Raw genomic sequence first — 19,762 nt, forward strand, 5'->3', positions numbered from 1 at the left:
TAGTATAATTCGAATGTTATCATATAGCATCTTGTACTCTGTGTTGTATAAAATTGTTTTTCTGTCTATGGTTACGCCTTGTTCATTTGGATTTTCTTTAAAAGTAACTGAAGACTACTCGCTTACAAATAGAAGCCCAGATTAAATTCAGTATGTCAAGTCTTATCACGCGGTTTAGATTTCATGCATTATCCTTGTCTAGATAATAGCTACACTGTAGCTGTATTTAACACACATTCATTAAAAACGAAAAAAAAAAAAAAAAAAAAAAAACTTGCAGCCCTCAAATTAACACTTTTAAGTTATCAGTGAAATGTTGAATTCTCCGTATTTTGAGTTCACTAATGTAATCAGAACACCTGTAATGTAATAACAATTGTTATTGTATCAGCTTATCAGTCCTCATCATGCCTTTCAAACCTGTAATGTAGCCTACTTGGATATATAACAAATTCAAGTGAAAAAAACTCAGAATATGAAATTCGCTATAAAACGACGCATTAGTAATAATTCGCGAATGTGTTGATATTTCGCTATTAAAACTCTATTTCGCGTTTTTTAATCCGCATATTAATAATAATCAGAATCACTTAATTCGTAAAGATTAGCAAAAATCTATTGCATATCTATTATGCGATCTCCATAAATACCGGGCCCTGAATATAATGTATAAAGGAATCAATATTGATTCATGAAACAACAATAATAACATGCATAGCAAGGGAAAATATATATAGGTTAAAGGTAAATTGAAATGCGAATGAAGTTTTGCTGTCATATTTTCCAGACCTCAAAATCGCGGGATCAACTCTGCACAGTAGACTTCTGTCTGTGCAAATTAGAGTTAGCCTAAAAGGAACATTATGCAAATTAGTCGGCTCTGAAAGCACTTTAGTGCCTGTATTGACTTGGAAGTTCTAAAAACCATGGAATATAATTTCTTCCCGAAGGCCGATGAAACTTACATGGGTTCCAAGTCATTTCAGAACTATAGGCAATGGTGATAGATGTTGCATCCCCATTTGTCGGACAAGAAGTCATTGGTATAGATCTGCCTTCAAAAATATTTAAGTAGAAGGATAAGTCAGTGGTTACACATCTAGTTTATTAGCCAAATGTTACTGAATGACATCAGGCACACTGATTCAAGCAACTAATACTGATCTGGATAAAAAGCGGTATCGTTCAACAGGAAGAAACTTGTGGTAGTGGTAGTTGATATGTTAACCGATCACAGCAATCTTGATAACATCAATACGGTGATGGGTCTCACTGGAGACAATGTATAGGAAATGCAAGCAACAGCAGGAGAGTTCAGCAGCCTATGTATCGTCCCGATGTAATGACCAGGGCAAACTAAAGTTGCAGCTCCTGGGATCAACGGAAACCACGACGTATCAAATGGATTGAGCTGAAGACCAACTGCTTTATGGACAAATCTGGTCTTCTCGAGTAAATATCTGGTGATAAAGGACAACTCACTCACTCACTCACTCACTCACTCACTCACTCACTCACTCACTCACTCACTCACTCACTCACTCACTCACTCACTCACCCACCCACCCACCCACCCACCCACCCACCCACTCACTCACTCACTCACTCACTCACTCACTCACTCACTCACTCACTCACTCACCTTAGCCAGACCTTAACATAGTTTTCTGCAGAAGGGAAATAAATGTTGGTGATTTTAGTCGTAAGCTTATGACCTGTCTTCGAATGTAAGTGTTGTATCTAGGCAAAATTTATCGATCATTTATCATTAGTGTCAAAGTTAAACTTACATAATCATCATTCTTATCTATAATCCTCTCCTTGGAAGGAAATGATTTCGCCTTTTCGGTGCCCTCAATACAGAAATAGAATTTTTGTCATTCACCGAGAAACATTTTTCAGGGATATTTTAACCGATCATTTAATTTATTTGGGTGTGTTAGCAACCAGCTAGCCTATCAGCTGATTTCGAGAGTGTAAGAGCTTGGATGTGGATAGTCTGTCAATATTGATAACCAATATTGGTTAGAAGAATGGACAGAATTATTTTATTCTGTGGTTAATTTGAAAATTCATGTGCAATTGATTTCTAATATGGAAAACAAGTTTATTACTTTGTATTTAACGACAGAGTGATTAATAAACTCGTGTAAATTCTTAAATGTGCAAGTTTTGTGTTATGTAACTTATAATCGTAGTGCAATCAGCATACGGGGTTTCACCGAAGAAAAGAATTCCAGAAAGGAAAATCCTATCGATAAAATTCTCTAAGATATATAGGAATAATCTTAGAACGTTGGTAAATATGCTTATAGTCTAATAAATATCAACAGTAATAAGATATGATATGATGTATTTATTCATCCATCACATATCTGTAAGACAGACCTGTTACAATTCTATATTACCCCAGATCTGCCTTACTTTACAATTTTAATCACCTATGCCAAGTCGTACAGACCTTAAAAAAAAGAAAAAAAAAACTAAAAAAACACACAGAGCCTACACATTACAAGATCAATTTAATACACCATTAATTTTAACTTTCTCTTCCCATTTTAGCTTCACTATCATTAAAAGTTCGCCTAATTTAAGTCTCTTATATTAGTTGTACTACATATTTCCTTATTTGCTATGTATCTATTCATACTCAAAAATTTTTTTATCTAACCATTTTTTTCCTTGTATTTTCTGTTTCTTGACATTTTAATGCTATAGGGAACGCGTCTTCTCCCATGCCATAAAGGAGAAAGATATTCTTCTCTACGGTACCCCTCCTATTTTTCAATTTCCATGTTCCTAGCCTCCACCAAGCTAAGCCCATCCTCATTTCCCTATTGTTTATTCTTACATCATAATCTTGTTCCCATGACGTTTTAATGTCCTTATAGTTACTCAGTGTTCTCATTTCCTTGAGATTTTGATATAATTCTTGTCTCGTAATTTCATTACACCTTCCTTTTACGATTTTACAAATTGCATTTAAATTCATTACTCAAATTTCATTCCATAACTAACTTAGACCTAATCTACTCACCTTGTTCTTTAAATCTTCTAGCCAATTGGGTTTCAAATTCGTGTCCCGAAGAAAATGCAAACACTTCTTTACAACGGTACTATCTTCCTTCTCCATAATATGACATAAGGATTTTATTTTCCTTACTAGTATCGTTCCCATAGTACTGTCTACTCCCATTTCGAATCTAGCAGCTTGGTTAGAAGCGTTCCACGGGATTCCTAGAGAATTTAAATCTAATTCTATCAATAAGCTGACTAGATAAATCATTATCCCAAATTTCTATAATATACAATATTTTCGATTCTACAATAGCTCTATAAATATTAAACAGGTTTTTTTAATCTCTATATTCTGCCATTTATTCAAGCACTTATCAGCAGTAATAATGACACTGACACAAGGAACAATTGAGAGGAAGAAAAAAATATACGGGTGATTTCTCGTCTAGCCATGTGAACATTCGTTCTGTTAGCCACTTCTTTTTATAGCAAGGTATGCCACTGATGAGAATCGGATAATGTTGGAAAGTAGAAAGCCTGAAATAGGACATAATCTACTGTAATATGCATAGCTGGATACTAACAAATCATTAAACTTCATCATTAATGAATTAGCAGCCCTGAAACAAAACCTGTTAAGTTTATCTCCAAACTTAACAGAATTTGAAATAGCTCCATGATTAAAAATTTCATTCGCTTGTAACTCATTTGTATTAAATGTATATATTCCCCTTAGAATGAAGTTTGTAGCCCGATGTAGAACCGTTTCACAGTCAGTTACGATTGGAAGTATACCTAACGGATTTTGCTTCAAAACTCCTCAAATTTTGCCTAAACATATTTATGAACTTTCCCGAATTTAAGTCTTACTACTCATACATGACTTACGGAGTTTTGAGGTGAGAGACTACATTAAAGAGGAACTTTCAAAGTTTATATTTATTTGACACCTGATTAAAAGATTGTCATTAGATAGACTTACAACTAAACACGTCAATATGTCAAAATGGTGGAGCAAGCTCTGTGTTCTGAAGTTTCAAGTGGAAACATCTGTTGTCACAGAGCAGCGAGAGTTTCCTTCAAGCAAACCGCAAATTCGTGCTTGTTATGAGCGTTTTGTAATGGCAGTGTGTGTAAACATTGAAGTGCCAGAAGAATTCTCGTGAGTGAAGTGTGTATTTAAGTTATTTAACAGTCGTTTGTGGCAAGCCCGCAAAAGCCTGTGCAGATCGGGGACATACCGACAACAGGTGTCTGACAGTTCTTCGGAAAGGTCATTTTCTTCCGTTTGAAGTACAGACGTTGTAAGAAATTAAATTCGCGGAGTTCTTTTGCAGCTTTCTGCAAAACTGATGAAGAGACGATTATGATCAAGTTGGTCTTTCAACAAGAGACGATCTTCCTCCTATGTGGACTAGTAAACATTACAATTTAAGCTTCTGGGGAAATTGAATGCCTGGCAGTTTGTTGAACACCAAAAGAACATCCAAAATTTAATGTTTTTGTGACGTGTTTCAAAGAAAACATTCATAAAGGAACGCAAGGAAATAGAGGACACTGTCGCAAGTGGTAAAATTAATCCAGAACGTGAGATCGAATCGCGCTTGGGCTGATTACCTGGTTGGATTTTTTTCTAACTTTACGGCGAATGTCAGGTAATGTCATAGCGAATTCTCGGCGTCATCTCACTATCACCAATTCCATCGATGGTAAATAACCTAGTTGTTAATACAGCGTCGTTAAATAACCGATTTAAGTAAAAGGGACTTCAAATGCGAAGTCATCGAGACACACTGTCTGTCGTACAACGTACATGCATAATGGAACTCTGTTCCGTCAGCAGTTCACGATCCACCGCCCTTTGAAGAATAACAATAATGAAAAATTCTCACCTGAAGCAATTCAATGTCTGTTGCGGTTTGTATAATATATTTAATAAAATGTATTCATGACTATTACGTTACCATAGCGATCACGATTCGCCGAAACAAAGCACTGCCCACGTGAAATAGAGCATTGTGGTAATGCGAGTATAGACACCGCTACAGTGCTCGACTACATCGTGTTCAATCTGATTGTTAGGAAGGGAATTACAGTATGTTCTTCTTTTGATGTTTCTTGGCTTCATTCAAATTGGAAGTAAAATGAAGGGAAACCACAAAATTACTTCGCTTTTTTCTGTTCTTGCTGTACGAAAAATAGAGAATCATTTCTTTTACTTATAATACGAAATATCTTGGCTACAGATAAGTTTTGTGTTTTTGGAAAATCGATGTTGAAATGTTTACTAAATGTACGTTGCATGCTGTGTATCTTTCAATCTGTGTGTCCGTTCATCTGTATACAGTGATTTCTTCTAAACCTAACCTATTCAGTTATTTTGTTTATATCTACGAGTCAATACAACGGGGAATGATGCACATGATATACTGAGTGTTTAAATAAAAGTATGGCATATTTTCACAGCAGGAAGTATTGGTCAAAACAAGACATAACATAATCCGGAAACATTTTATGTTGGGACATAGGTCGTTTTTAATGTGGCTTAAAATCGTTTAAAAACACAAAACAAGTATTTTGAGAGTGAGCAGCATTCCTCAGAATAAGTAAACGGATATACAATATGAAGAGGAATTTCATTCATAACATGGTGAAAGAAATGAATTTTTGCTAAGCACGTGTAAAGAGAAAATATACAGCATATTCATGATGCTGATTGTTATTTATTTGGAAGGCTCTTACGTTATTCTGCTCCAATTCATTTAATTGTCTTATTGTACATGCTTTATGATTTTAGTTTCGTTACCTATTCTTTGTCCACGAAACTCGTGTTCTGAAATCTGCATCCTCAACTTTTGCGACGTTGGTCCGCACAGACTTGTATGGATCTTCAATGAAAAAAGCCTGATGTGACGAAGAACGGCTGGCTTGCCTCCAGATATTTAAATCAGAAACGGGGATTCTTTATCTTGCTGTAAATCCAAGATACGAAATCCCCTGGAGTTACTTCCTTTTCTAAGACAGTCATGCTTATAAGAAATAATTTCCTGTCCTTAATCCGATTTGATCCCGCGGACATAAAATGCAGTGGCAAGCATGGTAATTAAGCAACTGATGACAAGAATTGTAGTAATTCAAATATATTTCAGCATCTATTATGCAGAATGCCATCTATCTGTCCGTTATTTCGATCTTGTATTTTTTGCTTTTTTTGGGTTTTCATCCTCGGTCGAGAGAAAAAATCCTGAATTCATATTTAATGTTTTTCAGTCTGACTATGGACGGATATTCAATGGAAATCTGATGCTCTGGAAATGGAACAAATGATCTAGCCACTTGTGTAAGATCTGAAAGGAATTCTCATTAATAGTACCAAACATTCATGCCTTGACGGATTTCGAACTGATGACAGCAGTTTCCACGAAGAGTCAAAGATGAATCTTAGTCATTGGATCACAGCTTGAGGTTCCAATCTGCTATTTACTATGTTATTTATACAAGAATTAATATGTGAATATACAACAATTTTAAAATTCTGCTTGACAGTCACGAGCTTTCCAGACCCTTTGGAATTATGCATCATATGGGAAGAATGGTACAAAAAGACAGTGAGGTAGGAATAAACTTTTATTTGAATCTTTAACTGAGTGGTTTCTTACATAATGAATGTTAACTCTACATTATATTAAGCATACAGACAAAGCTAACAATAAATTTCTATTTTCTCTTGATTCCTTTGTATTCTCTTCTTTTAAAAATTGTTCAGAATGTTTTCGCATTTTGTCAAAATATTTTAACTGTAGTTTTCAAATACGAAACCAGCTAATAAATTACCTTCATAGTCGCCCTATCGGCAGTAGCGTTTGAATTTGCAATCTAGAGGCCAAAACATTTTCCACTCTCCACACAATTTGGTGATAAGGTATTTGAACCTGATTAAATGAATATCTTCAGTTGCTACATAATTGCATTATGTATCAACTTCAGTACTTATTTTGCAGTCACAGTGTAGATATTAATTTGTCAAAAGGCGGTCACATGAAAGAAAATGATCATGGCGAATCGGTTCTTTTGTTTCCATCATTAACCTCCATCTGTCTGCATAGCTATGTCTGCCTGCATGTTTGCAAGTCTGTTTTGTTTAATTTATTTAATTTTTTTCTGTGTCATTCTATCAGATTTCCTGTCTGAATATCTGTTTGTCGCATTGCCTTTCTCTTTCTCCATTAGATTGTTTTTTGTGTCTTACTGCCACTATGTTCTTTTGTCTTTTTCCTCCATGTGTGTATCTCTGTTTATCTATCTTTATGTTTGCCTGCCTGCCTGACTGACTGATTGACTGTCTGTCTGTCTGTCTGTCTACCTACTAATACTTACATACTTGTCGTCTATCACCTTCTTTCCGACTTACTTTCCTGTCCATGTATCTGCTAATCTCCCTGCATAACTCACCTGACTATCTGCCCGTCTGTCTATCTGTCTGCCTGCCTGCCTGCCTGTATTTATATCTACCTATCTGCCTGCTTGCTTGCCTTTCTACATACTTACCAGCCTGCTTGCTTATCTACCTACTGTACCTGTCTGCTGACCTGCGTGTATTTCTATTTCCCTTCTTGTCTTTCTAGTTATATATTTGCGTATAATATAGGGGAGAGTCGGGTAGTATCGGACAGTGCGTTTCTTTCATCTACCACCATATGGTAGTACCTGAATGACGTGGTTACGTTTCTCTATGCGACATCACAGAAACGTAACCGTGTAAATCAAGTACTATCATCGTGTGGTAGATGAAAGAAATTCACTGTCCGATATTACCCGATGTCCGATACTACCCGACTCTCCCCTATACCTGCCCGTCTGTATGTCTTTATGCCTGTCTGACTGTTAGTCTTTCTATTTATCTATCTGCCTATCTGTATGCTTGCGGTGAGATCTGATCGTCCAAACTTCGTCCGTCTGTTTGCCACTTCTTTCTTTATGATAGACATTCAATCTGTTCTCTTTCCGTTGCTCTTTATGTCTGTCTGCCTGATGTTCTTTTGCATCTATCTGTCTATCTGTAAAGTCAGATTTATGTAATGTCACATGTCCGCTTCAAAGTCTCATACAGTCGTGCGGGAGGAAGTTTGTAAATTGCCAGATGCGTTGGCACATGTGTGCACGTGCCCACGGAGCGTGAAATTGCGGAACTTGAGTCTCACACACGGAAGTGAAAATATCTCACTCTGAGTAATGAATCCATAGCGAAACCCATCACACGTGAATTACATCATGTTCACGTGAGCATAGTAACACAGAGACCTCTTAGAAATAGCAGCCAGACCTACTATGAATGTTCTATATTTGGTTTTTCAGAATACGGAAATTTTGAGAGATGTTCGTGAACTGAAACAGAATTATGTATAACCAGTAAAATGAATGAATACAGCCAGACCTACTATGAATGTTCTATATTTGGTTTTTCAGAATACGGAAATTTTGAGAGATGTTCGTGAACTGAAACAGAATTATGTATAACCAGTAAAATGAATGAATACAGCCAGACCTACTATGAATGTTCTATATTTGGTTTTTTCAGAATACGGAAATTTTGAGAGATGTTCGTGAATTGAAACGGAATTATGTATAACCAGTAAAATGAATGATTACAGCCAGACCTACCATGAATGTTCTATATTTGGTTTTTTCAGAATACGGAAATTTTGAGAGATGTTCGTGAATTGAAACGGAATTATGTATAACTAGTAAAATGAATGAATACAGCCAGACCTACTATGAATGTTCTATGTTTGGTTTTTTCAGAATACGGAAATTTTGAGAGATGCTCGTGAATTGAAACGGAATTATGTATAACCAGTAAAATGAATGAATAGGCCTACAACTAAATACGTAAATAAGTACAACTAAATACATAAATAAATACCACAAATAAATATACATAAGTACGACAAGCAAATACGTAAATAAGTACCACAAGTGAACACATAAATAAATAAGACAATTAAATGCATAAGTAAACACAAGTAAATAAATAAACACAAATAAATATATAAGTAAAGGCGACAAGTAAATACATAAATGAATATTACAAGTAACCGCATAAATAAATAAGACAAGTAAATACATACATAAATACAAGTGAATACATAAATAAAGGCGAAAAGTATATTACATAAAAAAGATAAGTAAATGCATAATTAAAGACGACAAGTAAATACATACATAAAGACGACAAGTTAATGTATAAATAAAGACAAGTAAATGCATAAGTAAAGACCACAAGTAAGTGTACATAAATAAAGACGACAAATAAACACGACAAGTAAATGCATAAAGAGAGACTACAACTAAGTATATAAATAAAGGCGACAAGTAAGTACATAAATACAGACAAGTAAATGCATAAGTAAATACCAGAAGTACATAAAGACAAGTAAATGCATAAATAAATACCACAAGTACAAGTACATAAATAAAGACAAGTAAATGCATAAATAAAGACTACAAGTAAATGCATAAATAAAGACTACAAGTAAATACATAAATAAAGACGACTAGTTAATGTATAAATAAAGACAAGTAAATGCATAAGTAAAGACCACAACTAAGTATACATAAATAAAGACGACAAATAAACACGACAAGTAAATGCATAAAGAGAGACCACAACTAAGTATATAAGTAAAGGCGACAAGTAAGTACATAAATACAGACAAGTAAATGCATAAGTAAATACCATAAGTAAGTACATAAAGACAAGTAAAAGCATAAATAAATACCACAAGTAAGTACATAAATAAAGACAAGTAAATGCATAAATATATACCACAAGTAAGCTACAGTAGCAAGAAAATACATATCAGTAAATAATTTGGTTTGAAAATTATAAACCATTCCATATTTACACCGACTCTATGTAACAATTTCAATTTCAAAAACAAATTCAGAATTTTACTGATACTAATAATATTGGAGAGGTTCACCAAGACCTAACACTGCGACCTTGCATATATTTTGTGCTAACCTTCCAAATGGACACATTTTCAACTGAACCAGCTGACCGCGCATCGCCATCCGCGGTCGGGAAACGCTACAGAATAGAACTCGGACAAAATGATGTTGATGTTTAACGTGGGGAAAAGAGGAGAACCTTGAGAATAACTTCAACTGAGACTTTTTCCGTCATAAGTGTTTCTAGGGGTTGTCTGATGAAAAGTCTCAGGCCTGACTGGGACACGAATCCAGACGAATACGATTCTACGGAATAATAAGGGTGTAATAATTGATGTTTTGTTATTTGAAGTGTTGTATCAGTGAAGAAGTGTGTTGTGTCATTGAAGTGTGTTTCTGTCAATGAAGTTTTGTAGTTTATAGTGGTAGTGCAAATTATTTTAACAGTGAAATAGTTTTCAAGTGTTAGTGAAATCAGGATAGTGTCAGTGAAATGTGTCGTAGTTCCAGTGCATTGAGTGAGTTGATAGCGAAATGAGTGTAGTGCTGAAAGGTACTTCTGCTTGTATGAACATATCATATATACTCGTGGGTTTAAGTTCGAACCTAGGGTTAAGATACAAATTAGATTTACTTTAAATGTTATTTTAAGTGATCGTGCTTCATTTAATTTAGGATGCTCCTTGTTGTTGTTGTTATTATTATTATTATTATTATTATTATTATTATTATTATTATTGAGTGTAATTAGTTACCACTGCCACCGGGTATTTACCCATTTACAGTGTGAATAAATACATAAATATTCCCATTACTCTGAGAATCTGTTTACTAACATTCATAGTTGTTATGTTTAGGATTACATAATTGTTTTATCTTTTGAACTGGCGCCATACTGCGTGAAATGTCATTCATCATTTTATGAGAGGTACAGGAATCAACACTAAAACTGAAAGTCACAGACCATGACAACTGCAAAACGTCTGTGTGCCGAGTCTGCTGCGAGATGCCACCCTGCAGCCCCTGCTGGTCACTTTGTTTGCACGCCACAGCTTTCACTTTTGCAGTGATTTCGCTGTTTGTTTTGCACTATTTTGCATACCCGACTTCTTGAAGATCTCCATGCTTCATTGTTTAGATACGGTGTAGCTGGGAATTTTTGTATCTGTAAGTGATCCAATATGATGCAGTAGATAAATTAATGGTCTGTATTAATTCGAATTACTGTAGATTACCGTACATGAATATTCCTAAATCTCGATACATCACATTCAAGTCTTGATGCAGGAGTTCTGCAAGTCTAATTATGAGGTCAAAGCGATGGAATATTTAATTCAAAACGTTAGAAAATTATTCCGAGAAAAAAACGTTGCATGTCTCTGTGGCTGGGATAGACCAGGTAATTATCTCCTCTGTGTTAATTTTATGATATTGCAGGAGAAATAGATCTGTAAAAGCACGATTGTGAATAGTTTAACAGAACTTGACTCCGGTAAGTTATACTGTATATAACGAGAAAGTTTATATAATTTAGTGATACACATAACTTTGCACTTAATGTCTCTCTTAAATACAGAAGCCATTCAGAATTGAAATGATACCATCGTGCTAATTAACAACCATAGAGTGATTATTGTATGTGAAACAGAAGTTGTAAGCTTAACGTTTGCTTAGGCCTAACATTAGACACAGATCCTCTGGGATCAACTTTAATTGCTTTACTATAGAAAATCATTTAACTGAAGGGCCATGTAAAATACGATGGTAATACATACTTACAAAAAAAGTATCAAGAAGATGACACATACTTCCTCATACATTTTACACCGTTTTTAACAATTAAGTTCATATTTACTATACATCGAAATAAGCAGAGCGCTTTCGTTTTCTAGATCATATTCAGGGTGTTTCCGAGGTGGTGTTACAAACTTTCAGGGATGATGGGGGAGGGCACATGTAGGCTATCAATTTGAGATAAGGAATCCTGGTCCGGAAATGACAGAGTCGAAAGTTACAAGCAAAAATAATTCTGTGGAAATGAAATAATTTTATTCCTCTGTACATCTTATTTATGAGTATTTATCTGTACATCTTACACATACTGTATTCATCTGACGTTTACGTTGTCTACTTACAGTATTCCATTCAGTTCGCTGTCTGAGGGATGGGGACAGGAAACTACACTAAAGCAATGCAGATAGCGTAATGTGTAACGGACATGGTCGGTCCTGATATGCACGTCTGTAGACAGCAATGTATGTGTACAAGCTGCAGTGTCCAGTCGATCAGTCCTAGTGAAATGGAGAGTACTCGAGAGTGGAATAAGCAGACCTGATTTTCGAATGCGGATGAGCCAATGGGAACTCTAGACAAGCTCACAGATTGTATCGGGACAAGTACCCACGTAGGAGACATCCGGCCCATACCATTTTTCCAAACTGTTCCAAAAGTTAAGGGAAGGAGGGCACGTGGTGCCAAATTACAATTTCATTTCCACACAACTATATTTGCTTATAACTTTCGACTCAGTCATTTCCGGACCAGAGTTCCTTATCTCAAATTGATACATGTGTCCTTCGCCATCACCCCTGAAAGTTTGTAACACCACCTCGGAAACATCCTGTATAAAAGACAATCTTTATAATCTTAAAAGCAATGTATCCATTCATTAGTTCGTTCGTTCGTTCATTCATTCATTCATTCATTGTGTTCTGCCCAAGGGCATGTCTTTCACTGCAATTCCAGCAGTATCCAATCTTTCCTATTTTCCGCCGCATACGATCCATGTATCTTAATGTTGCCTGTCACCTGATATTTTCTTCTGCCCCGAACTTTTCTTCTGTTCACCATTCCTTCCAGTGACTTTTTAAAATAAATTGTACGACTTAAATATGTATTATGTAATTTTGTGCACATTTACATAGAAAAACAATAATGGAAAACAACGTATCTAAATGCAAATGCGGGAGTTAACATTGTTAGATGCAAACCTTTATCTCTCAATATTAATAAGACAGCGGTTATACCTCTTTCTTTATATAAAGCAGGACTTCCCCCCCCCCCCCAGCGAAAATGATTTAGCTATATATCGGAAATTGTTCAAATATTAATCCTTGCCTATGTCCTAAAATTCTTACATGTGAACCGGTGAAATATAATTTCCTTGATAATATTTAGATATCCCTATAAAACTTCAGTCTTCAATGTTTATTTGGAGGAGAGAACCGTGAATACATTACCGTACTTTGTTTGCATGCACATGCGCGTGGATTCTCAACTTCATAATTAAAATGGCAGACACAAATTCTTTTTGTGTTGAGAAGAGGTTGGTTGCAAGTGATTGGATACACAAACGTCTTTACACAAGGCAGACAATTACCAACGTACAAGTACAGTTTCAGAAACTGTTTAATAAGGCTTCACCGACGGAAAAACACATTGTTTTCCTAGAAAAGAAAGACGTGCATGGCCGGAAATGGAGGTTGGGGATATATACAAATATGTTCTGTTCTTCCGGAACCAACTTAATAAGAGAATAGTTAAAAAATAGTTTAAATAAGCATTTCGATTATCCAACAAATCTCATATATACAAATTAAAAAATGTTAGACGTTAAAGATAATTACGAACCTATATTCATAACATATTATCAAAAAACAAAATCAAGTAAGTACTCGTCAAATTATCATGCTTGTTCTACAAGAATTAATTGAACCTAAACGTAATACCAAACCTGGTCTGATGCATTGCTGTAATTTTGGTCCAAGACTATACAATTATTTTAATAATAATAATAATAATAATAATAATAATAATAATAATAATAATAATAATAATAATACACACCTAATATTAATGATTACTTTCAGTCTAAAAAAGGAAGTGTATGGGTTATTTTTGCTAGCTTTTCTCTAACGGAATAAAGAGTTTTGAAGAATATTGCCTTATTATCTTAATGTATATTTTTACTTTTGCCTTTTAAAGAACGCTCCCGAGCACAAGTTTTGGCTTTTTCAGGAGTGAGCTAATTGTAAATTATATGATTTTAAATTTTTATAAAACAGTTCAATAAATTATTTTATTATTATTATTATTATTATTATTATTATTATTATTATTATTATTATTATTATTATTATATTGAACTGATTTCAAAGAAGGTATGAGCACAAAGTTTCTTGGTTTGGAATTGAATAATCACTTGACCTGGAAACACATAGAATATTCATTCATTAAATCATTCATAGTATTGTATTGTATTGTATTTATTTACATTTCATGGTATTCGTACATCCCTTCACAGCTACAATGTGGAACATTTCAAAAATATCTTAATATTACTAGAAAGTCTTATTTATAGTCACAGTCTAGTTGAAATATACGAGTATACAGAAGAGTTTTACAATATACTAGTACAACACAGGAGGTTACATCGATACTTAATACGAGACAAAAATATCCATGCAGCGTTGTTGAATGTCATAAATTCACCTACAGAAGCTCGATCTTTAAATGTGCAGCAATTTAATCCGAACAAATGTAACTTTTCGTTCTGCAAGGAATTTTTCAGTGTTACATTTGTTGGGATCAAATTTCTACACATTTAAAGGACAGAACTAAAATTCTTTCAATTATTTATTATAATACACTACTCTATTAAATTGACTGAGCATATTGGGAATTCAGTCAAGGGCTTTCCCAAAACACACTATAAATATTTCATCTAAAACAATTTTTATCTCTAAAAGGAAGCAAAAATGAGCAAAATTGTATTCAACTTTTTTGTGTGAAATATCTCAAAGAACAACGCCCAGAAATTATTGACATTACTGTACTTACGGTTCACTCTGTATATCCTTTTTTAAATTTATTCCGCATCTTAGGTAAAGCTACAGTGTGGTGTAAGATCTATGGAATATAATGAATGAAATGAAATTACATGACAAATTCATTTCTCTTACAAAAGCACTAAGCATAGTAACTCACCCGTCACATTTGTCAATTTATTATACGTTATTATCATGCTTAAAAAATTCTCTAAGAAAATCTTCTAGTGAAGTTCAGCAGCATTATGCATTTTTTATTTCATTACATTTTTACTTATATTAAATTATGTAATGTGTATCATTTCCAGATAAAGTGACTCGTAGATACTACATATGAACAAAATTCGACCAGTAATTCAGAAGAAAGGACACAGATTGACAGACGCACCGGTTGCACGACCAAATTCACATTTAGGCATCAAGAATAGTAAAAACTTAAATATATCCACGAAAATCTATGAATAGATATTTGCAACATTTCAGTACTTTCGCTCTGTATTTCCTATAATGAAAAGTGGAAACACGTTCTGAATATCTTTAATACCGTGAAAGTTGCTTTTACATTTCTTTTATCTGTGCTTCACATAAATACATTTGTAATTGACTGCTTTTATTCTAATTCAGTAGTAGCGAATTAACCTGTACGTTGGTAATATCGCATAAAGATTTTAATGAAAAGTATTATAAGAGCTTTTAGAAATCTTAAAGGGAAGAATAATGGAAATATATTTTTACAAAATCAGTTCGAGAGATATATTGTTTTGAATAGGGTTGTATAAATCGTCGTCGTTGGTCTTTGCTTTTTCTTTGTAATTGAGAGTTATTTTCAAAATTGCACTATGACGGCATTCTGAACATGTGTATCTACAGACATATCGAAACAACTCAAAATTTAAAGTTTTGAGAAACCTGAATTTTGAAGATTGATATTGCTGTGAAAAATCCAATTTAACATACGGCTACTCCATTTGAAACTCATAGTATATAATATAATATAAAACATTATTAATAGAATTTGGAGTAATTTCAACGATCCTTTGATTTTTCACAACAACATAAAGTTTTAAAATGTAGGTTTCTCAAAATTTTAAATTTTCAGTTTTTTCCCCTTTGAACTGGGGCGTCGATATACCCACTAAGCAGAATAAATTCAGGTCTATTGGCATATCTGATATTTCTTCGGATCTATTCTCATAGTCTGAAATTTTTATTGTAGTTAGAGCAGTAAGTGTTTAATTTCAAAATATGCACATAATTAGAGTTAGGTATTCAAACTACTTTCTTCAATGAAGCGTTGACTGCTAGATAGAAATAGGATTTGATGGACTTAAGTTACATCAGTTAAAATACTCTATTGATTTCCCTTGTGTTGTCTCTTAAAATTACAATTTTGGCCATGTTTTTAACACACAATTTCCAACAGACAAACGTAGTTACTTAGAAATTGCAAAATTCTGCAAAATTTCGATGTGCGAATAATTCAATTCAGAACCACTTAATTGCACTTGAAATTATATTAAAATTTACACAGAAAAATGAAAAGCGTAGCTGACAGATATTAAATTCCATAGTATACTTAATTGTTTGGAATTCCATGAAGGTTATTGTTTCCATCGTAAAGAAACAGTAATCACTGGATTTCTTGACTGAATTCCTTCCAAGAACGCAACGGGTCTCGTCTAGTAACGTGCTATGGAATCAGCTGAACGGGTTGCTGACGTCACACAAAGGCTGTCCATGTGATTAACCTTCCGGAGTAATCCCGGCATGGACTACTTACGTTACCATAGTGATGCTGCTGAGGAGACGTGACTCACATTTTTGCTTCAAGATGGCACTAGTGACACAGATGTGCTGCTAATTCGCCGAGGATATCAACAGATGTCGTTCAAGTTGCGGGATGCGGGCGTATGTTTTTATTATATAATGAAATTGAATTCCTTTCCATGCATTTGTTCAGAGTGCAGAGTACAGTTAGAGCACAAAGTTCGGAACACACTACTTATCGGAAAGTTTTTATGAAACACGAGTGTATAAAATAACAATTAGAGGGTCATATATGTTGACATATTATTAAGGTTGCCTATATCGTACGAATTTTCACATAAAGATCCTAAGTCTCAAACCATGGAATTTATGTCAAAGTTTTTTTTTTTTTTTTTTTTTTTTTTGCATTCTAAGATACTGTAATATTTTATCCTTAAGTATTTTTTTGTAGTTTTTGAGCATCAACTTCATTTTCAAAATGAGGAAGTTTGATATAGGCCTATAAGCGGGGCAATTATGTCTCATAAATCTCACCACAGATTTATTTATTTATTTATTTATTTATTTATTTATTTATTTATGTCTATAACAGGGCAAATCCCCAATTACAATAGACAATACAAATATTTGCTTAGAACATAAAATTGGAGATAACATGAAAAAAGAGTATACCATATTCGTTCTCAGAGTTCTTTTAAGCAGTTTTTATTACTGCCCAAATTGGCACCAAAATTACGGAGATTAAATTATTATAATTACAGTATATTATTATTACTACATTAGTGAACGTGTGAAGTGGGCAGACAGAATAAGAAATGAAGCTGTGTTGGAAAGAGTGGGTGAAAAAAGAATGATGCTGAAACTGATCAGGAAGAGGAAAAGGAATTGGCTGGATCACTGATTGAGAAGAAACTGCCATGTGAAAGATGCACTGGAAGGAATGGTGAACGGGAGAACAGTTCGGGACAGAAGAAGATCTGGGATGATAGAAGACCTTAGGATATATGGATCATTTAAGATTAAGAGGAAGGCAGAAAGTAGGAAAGATTTGGAGAATGCTGAGTTTACAGTGAAAGACCTGCCCATGGGTAGAACACTTATGTAGGCCTATGTATGTATGTATGTATGTATGTATGTATGTATGTATGTATGTATGTATGTATGTATTGTTGTTGAACTCGCGGATGATACGTCACTGTCTGACGTCAGACTCCGGAAGTAATAGCGGCATCAATCGACGACAATCGTTAAATTTGAGCAGGGTAGTGGGTATATATCTCTTACTTAAAATCAAGTGGACAGCGAGCGCAGGCAGAGGTGTTTCTTCTCTTATTGGCAGCAAGACTTTTGCTGAGCAAGTGAAGTGATTTTATTCGTGAATCGACAAAAATAAGTAATAATAATAATATAATAATAATAATATTTATTTGTTGTCCACTTCTCTCCCATGTTGAATTTCAACGCTCTCTGCAGTTAGAAATATTATTATATAAAATTGACTCCTACTACCATGTCTACATATACTACTGTTCGTCTGTGTATAATACCGTTGGTGCAGTTTCGCATGCGGTCAGTAACCAAACGCTTCTTCGATTTTTTATTTATATAGGTCGTGTCAATTGGCGGGGATGGAGGTTCCTGTAAAACAATTTTTCCTTACCAAGTAGTTCAAATTGTCGACGGAGTCCGATGCAACATCCCGTTTTACAAGATAATGATGCAGTTTCAAATAGTTCCGAAATACCATCTAGGCCTACAACTCAAACTGAAACTAGTGAAACCGCAACTGATTCATCCATCAAACCGAAATGCTTATCCATATTACACCAAAACAAGGCTGGTGAAGATTCAGTAGTTCCTGAGAGTGAGAAAGCATTAGTGCATTTTCACAGGAAGGGCCGAAATTTTGTCAGGTGTACGCCATGCTTTATTCCTCGGAAATATTTAAAAGTCATGTTTGCATGCAGAGGTCAAATTCTTGGCTTTGCCGAACAGAAAAGAACCTTGAATCGTAATGCCGTTATTTCTGAACATCTTAAGAGCAAAGCACTTGTAGAAGCATTGAAAGCTTATAGGCTGTCTTCCCTGCCCCAAGTTGAAGCACTACAGTCCAGTTTGTTGGGGAAGGCTATCAGCTTTCAAATAAAACAGGATTCTTGATGATTTATGTATATTGCGATGCAAAGAAGCTCATTCTGGGTGCAAACATGTATCCCGCACGTATTGTTACAAGCAATATTGCTCATAATATTTCTTTCAATTATGCATTTAAGTCTTACGACTGTACTGATGTAAATTATCTGCATGTGAAACCGAATGGGCACAGAGAACTGTTGAAAAGTATCGTTGAGTGCTTCAGGTGAAACAATTTTGCAATAACACTCTGGAAATATCATTACGGTGCAACGGTTCCGTTCATAATGTCAGATTGATAAAAATTATACGATGCCAAAAATATCTGACACAGAGGAAGAGATGTTCTGAGGTGCCCAGAAGTCTTCCATGCGGGAAGCGAAGGGCGTGTTGTCATCAATGAGTGACGAAATGAAGAGTGTTGTAGGAGAGAAGGCAACCAATTTCATTTTACAGAATATGCCATCGATCATCACAGATGGAGCGTCCTTAAATACATTTCACAGCGTGTTTTGGGAAAGCCATTGATTTAATACCCAATATGCTCATTCATTTTGAGAGAGCAGTTATCATGATAATAAATAAAATTACTGAAATAATTTTAGTTTTGTCCTTTAAGTGTGTAGAAATCTGAGCCGAACAAAACTTCTTTGTAATATGAAAAGTTATGTATGAATTAATGATATGGGATTATTTTTAAATAACTTCGTTTGGTTGAGCGTAGATTCTTTATCAGGATCAATAGGCTCAAGACCAGGTCAGTATATTCTCATAAGCCATGCAATTTTAAATGTTAATACACAGTAATATTTATTTAACAACACTTTAATACGTTCCTACATACAGCTATGTTTGGTACATGACTTACTAATCTAACGGATATTGCGCATCTGTTGAAACTCGTTGAGAAAATTTGTGGACATACATTATATGGTGGTTCAGATTTGTTTTCGGATAATAAATTGAGGAGAATCCTTGCCAGAAGAAAGTAACTTACATTTTCAGACTGTTTCAAATAGAGATGCAAAAGTCTGCTACAATTGTGGCACACGTCACACGTGACTCAT

At 34.5% G+C, this 19,762-nt stretch overlaps 1 protein-coding gene across 1 annotated transcript in view; it reads left to right on the forward strand.

Annotated features, from left to right (window-relative positions):
• LOC138705576 (uncharacterized) overlaps nucleotides 1-19,762 on the forward strand; it is a 181,658-nt gene that overhangs the window by 80,348 nt on the left and 81,548 nt on the right. The window lies entirely within an intron of this gene.

This window comes from Periplaneta americana, chromosome 9 (assembly GCF_040183065.1).
Source record: "Periplaneta americana isolate PAMFEO1 chromosome 9, P.americana_PAMFEO1_priV1, whole genome shotgun sequence".
NCBI classification, from domain to species: Eukaryota; Metazoa; Arthropoda; class Insecta; order Blattodea; family Blattidae; genus Periplaneta; species Periplaneta americana.